General features: G+C 38.2%; 1 pseudogene; it reads right to left on the bottom strand.

The window, feature by feature from the left end:
* Positions 1 to 596: 596 nt before the first annotated feature.
* Positions 597 to 1,556, bottom strand: LOC132008509 (olfactory receptor 4C6-like; annotated as a pseudogene).
* Positions 1,557 to 5,923: the final 4,367 nt, after the last annotated feature.

Below are 5,923 nucleotides of genomic sequence, written 5' to 3'. Positions count from 1 at the left end.
ATAATTCTATAATTAAAACAGAAACATTATAATCCTATTTTTTTACTAACAACAGTTATTTATGCTGCCATGGGCTTTTTCTTCTCTTTTGACATGAGTCAAGATGAGGACATGTAGAATGAATCCAGGAATGAAGAGGCAGAGAGTACGTAAGGGGAATGCCCAAGGAAAGACATCAGGAGACACTCGTTTAAAAAGATGGAAACTTTACCTTAAGGTGGTAAAAATTGAAAGAAAAAAAAATGAGATGGAGGCAACCAAGCAATTGCTCTGGGAAAGAGAAGTTTAGCAGCAAGCAGAGTAAGAACAAACAAAAGCTCTGAACCAGGACTGGAATTATTGAAAACCAGAATTGAATTATTTATTAAAAAAAAAAAAAAGAAAAGAAAAAGAAAGAAAGAAAAAAAAAAAGAAAAGTAATAAAAAGAAAAAAGAAAAATGGGTGCCCAGAGTCTTATAAGAAAAGGGATGGAGCAATTGTACTAGAGAGGTAGGAAACAACTTCATTATAGTATCTTAATCTGATTTACACACTTAAAGGATGTCATTGGCTGCAGGGTGCCCAATGATTTGGAATGAATGGGACTGGCAGGATCTCATTGTCTTTGTAAAAAAGATCTGTCCTTAGCCTGTAAACCAATGACACCCAGTGTACCTCGTTTCACTAGTTTCCTTATGGCATTTTTTACCTCTGTGTTCCTCAGGGTGTAGATCAATGGATTTAACATGGGCGCAACAATGGTAAAGGACACAGCCATTGCCTTGTCTATGGGGTAAGTGGCCACAGGCCGCACATACAGGAAAATGCATGGCACAAAGAACAAGATGACCACAGTGAGGTGGGAGCCACAGGTGGAGAGGGCTTTGCGCCGCCCTTCAGAGCTACAAGACCTCAGGGAGCAGAGGATGACCACATAGGAGGTGATGAGGATAAGGAAGATGGTCACACACATCACCCCACTGTTGAGGATGACTAAGAGACCCAGGGTGTGGGTTGTCCATGCAGGCCAGTTTCAACAAGGGAAACAAATCACACATAAAGTGATCAATGACATTAGGACCACAGAAGGGTATTTGATACATGAAGAGAAGCTGTATTGCTGCGTGGAAAACTCCCCCCAACCCGGCCCCTCCCAGCAGCAGACAGCACACGCAAGAGCTCATGATGGTTGTATAGTGCAGGGGCTTACAGATGGCCACACAGCGGCCATCACGATGAGAAGGATGATCCCCACACCACCAAAGAAATGCTCTGCAAAGAGCTGAGTCAGGCAGCCTTCTAATGAGATGATAGTGCTCTTGGAGAGAGAGTCCACAATTAACTTGGGGGCAATGACAGAAGAGTAGGTGGCATCCATGAAGGACAAGGAAGTAAGGAAGAAATACATAGGTGATCTCAGACTCTGACTTGTGATCACAGTTACCACAATGAGTAGGTTTCCCAACACTGTGGACACATACATGATTAGAAACACAGCAGAGAGTATTTTCCGCAGCTCCGGGTTCTCTGTAATGCCCAAAAGAATGAACTCAGTCACGTTGTTTGGATTCTTCATTTACTATGGGCTGATATAAGCACACCACTCTGAGATAGAAAAGCTACAAAAGAATATTGCTTTTAATTAGTAATCACTATGTGCTTACACTCTGTCTCATACCCTCTTGACCTGCTTTTTTCTTCAGCCTCTAATATGGTAACCAGCTGCTAACAGTATAATCTCATAACGGGTCCATCTTAATTGATCCCAAATGATACAGTGAAAATACCGCTCAGTAGAAAACTTGCCTCTGGATACTTGGGCAAAGGCTGTCTGCCCTTTGGTGGGAACGCATGAGAGATCACTGCTTTAAATGGGAAAATAAAATAAGATCCTCTTAGGTTCCTCTAAAACCCAAAGACACGCTCTTCATATTAACCCTTTCATTAAACAAAGTGCACAGCTTCCGGGACACTGTTTACAGTGTACAATATGGGCTAACCCCAATCTATAGCCCAAGAACTTCAATAATGCTTTCGTAGCTCTAATAAAGTAGAAGGAACATAGTCTCAGAATCAGGAGAGCTGTTTTTTGTTTTTGTTTTTGTTTGTTTTTGTTTTGTTTTTCTTTGTTTGTTTGTTTTCAAATTATTCCTCTAACTCCTAGAATGTTTTGTGACATTGTTCACCACTCTGGGCCTCCATTTCCTCATCTGGAGAAGAGGCATTTATGGTAGATTACTGGTATGTTAGGGGTTCAACAAAGCCAGCTAAGCGACTCTGTCCCTCTCAAAGACAGCAGTTCAGAGCTACCTGCATGAAATGCTCCCACTTCCAAATAAGATGTTCTTTGAGCCATCTTAGGACTTAAGCTATTTTAAAGCATAATACACTAGAATAAATAGTAATGCTCATTGTCTTAAAATCTATAAATCCATCACAGTTCTTTTTTGGCCACTAATACATACCTCAGCCAGACATTCAAGACTTTGTCCATAGATATCAACCTCATTATTTTTGCATGCCTCCTCCCACAACCGTCAAGTCCATTACTTACTACCAGGACACACACCTTGTTCTGTCTAGTACAGTGAGAGGCCATGGATTCAGAGCAAGCAGACTTTGCACTCTGTCTCACTTACGATACTTACTGACTTAATATAATCTTCAATCCTTCAAAAATAAAACAGTGTAATAGTGGTTTAAGTTAGTAGGTATTGTGGAGTTATTATTTGTGGGTACCATGCTAAGAGCTTCACGATTTCCTCTTTTAAGTCCCACAAAAGACTTATGAGACGTGGAATGGTATTATCTTGATTCTGTGATGTGATAGATAATGCTTGGAGAGCCTGTGCACTTTGGGTGAGTCTTTGAGCAAATTCATAACACAAGCTACTAACCATCATCTTCTGCAGCCTCTCTAAGAAATATTCACCCTGCCTCGTAATACTTTCATGAGCATCAAAAGCAGTACGAGCATGAGAATATTTGGGAAACACAAACCAAATTTTCATAATTATTTTCTATTCCTCTAAACTCCTGACTTCCTCCTCCCTCTGCCTATGCCACCTGTTGTCAAGAAATCCATTCTTCTCTCCTGCCTTACTTCCTCCCCACCACCATCCTGGATATGTGTTCCAATAAACATATGGGGTGCATATCAGCAATAATTCAATTGTCTTCCTAGGCTTTTATTTTTATTTAATTGCTGGTTGTTTCTATATTCTTATATGGATGCTTAAGGATAGCTAATTTATTTTGTTTTCACAAATTTCTAATGTTGTGCTGTGTATACATAGGTCATTTAATTTAATTTAATTTAATTTAAGTAAACCCACAAAACTGAATCATCCAAGGAAAGCAGCACTGAATCTTGGGTCCCAGGCAATGGTGGTACCAGTCCTGCCTTCAGAAATGAGAGATCACCATTGTCAGAGCCTGGCTGCTATTCCTCCAACACCCAGGCTCACATATCCACATATCCCATTTATTGACAGGCTTTAACCAAACCCCAAAGCAGAGCCACACCTTGGACTTCCAGTTCAGTGATGAATCACAGCCTTCAGATCATTCGGATATTATAAAAATGCCTCCTTTTTCCAGTGATCCTGTGAAATACCACTGCTAAAACAAACTGTTCACATAAAGTAAAGAATTACATTTGTTCAGTCTCTAATTATTACTTAGACAGTGCATATTTCCATTCTATAGCATGTCCTAGAGAGTGGGAAATACAGAAAGTACCCTATCGTAAAGATGGAAGCAGAATAAGAACTCCTGAAACAATAAGTGTACAATTATCAATGTGGTCCATAGATCCAAAGAAGATGAAATGAGCTAAGCCTTGACATGAGAATAGAACAAATTCTAAAAGTATGATGTAGAAAGTAAACAAGAAGGGGAACAGCATGAGCAAGGCATGAAGAAAGGGAAAACATAATGTTCATAGCCAAAATACGTGGACTTTGACAACACACAAGCCTGCATTTCACACAAAACTCCTGTCAGGAAATCCATTCTACATTTTTCTTCCAAGGATGTAATTAACTGGAAGTTACATATTCTCTTTAAATCTCAGTTGCTTTTTTCAGAATTGTTGTATTAAACATCATAAGCTCCTAGCGTTACAGTTTAGGTTTTGATATTTACATTTATAAACATTAAAATGTGACAAGATATTAACATAAACTATAGTTCAAATGTGTATTGAATGTTTTATTTGTGGTATCTCCTAAAACTAAGTCACATACACCCCTACTCATCCTCGTTAAATGTGCTTTGAGTAAGTAAACCTAGCTGTCTGCAGTTCAACTGGGAACAGATAGTAAGGCTACAATCATAAAGATCTATACAAAACTCCTGATTTTCCACACTACACTCACTTCTCACTTCTGAGAACACAGAATAGGCCAGATAATCTGTCTGTGCCTCAGTTTCATTTTCTAAAAAATGGGAAGGTAATGTAAGGATTAAGTGATTTTATAAATGTAAAAGTCTTAGATCAGTATCTCTCCATCTCTTTTCCTAGAATGAGGTTAAGGCTACTGACCACAAACTAGTTTTAAAACAGATCCTTTGCCTTGGCCTCATGTTTTTACATATGTTTTCTAGTAAATGCGTTTAGATTTTATTGTATGTATACATACGCTTATCCTAAATACTCACTTTAATTTTTATAAAATACAAGCGGGAGACCATATTCCCTTGGGAAATATTTTGTGTGGTAGATAGAGTGGTAGAAAATTTAAAGGGAAAGGACCACTCCCAACCATAAGCCCTATTGACCCTATACTGACAGTTTAGGGCATGCTCTTCAGATGTGCCTCTGGAAGTTTAGGTATATACTTTTTAAAGATTTTATTTATTTATTTGACAGACAGAGATCACAAGTAGGCAGAGAGGCAGGCAGAGAGAGAGGAAGGGAAGCAGGCTCCCCGCTGAACAGAGAGCCCAACGCAGGGCTTGATCCCAGGACCTGGGATCATGACCTGAGCCGATAGCAGAGGCTTTAACCCACTGAGCCACCCAAGAGCTCCAAGGAAGTTTAGGTATATTGAATGTGTGCAATCACTTATGTGTTTTACTCTATATACAAGCACATAAAATATAATAACATTCATGGAACTTCAATAGTTTGTATGGAAATTATTTATCAGCAGTTACAGATTTTCCCACACCTTTAATTTCTACAGATTCTTCTCCTTTATGGTTGTACCACGATTCATTAAACCGGTACATTTTTGCTTGACATTTAAGCTATTTCTAGTATTCTCTCTTACATACAATGATACAACGCACATCACTTCACAGAAATTCTTACTGACTGGTTTGAATATTTCTGCCCTAGAAAATTCCTAGAAATAGCAACATCAAATCTAAAATATGTATATGTTGAACTTCCATGGGTTGTGTAACTTTGCTCTCCCCAAATCCTAAAACATCTTTCATTCTCAATAGTGTTTTAAAGTGTAGTTTTCCCCACAGCCATACTCACACTAGATAGTATCGATCTTGATTACAGTAACCAAGTAATAAGATAAAAAATCATATCTCATGCATTTAATCATTTATTCATAGAATTTCATTGAGGACCTACACAATAAATATATTATTGGTTTCCAGATGAAGCTAAAGTAAACTGACTGCATGAATTTATGCAATGTAATATTGATGTCGAGAGAATCTATACACAGATATCCTGTCAAAATAATAATCAAATTATTTAGTATGTGCTATGTCCTAGACATTTTGCTAGTACTTGTTCCACATTTTCTCATTTAATTCTGTCTGGCTACATTTAGACATATATGATGGCTGAGCAAAAGCAGAATAATTAACTTGCTTAAGGGTATACAGTTCATAAGTGATAGAACTTGGATTTGAATCTAAGAAGCTGACATTACAGCTAATTCATGTTCCTAATTTTCTTGTAGTGCCTAATAATTT

The sequence above is a fragment of the Mustela nigripes genome, unplaced genomic scaffold (assembly GCF_022355385.1).
Source record: "Mustela nigripes isolate SB6536 unplaced genomic scaffold, MUSNIG.SB6536 HiC_scaffold_148, whole genome shotgun sequence".
Taxonomy (NCBI): Eukaryota; Metazoa; Chordata; class Mammalia; order Carnivora; family Mustelidae; genus Mustela; species Mustela nigripes.
Note: the sequence above shows the minus strand (reverse complement) of the source record. Positions and strands in the feature narration are given on the sequence as shown.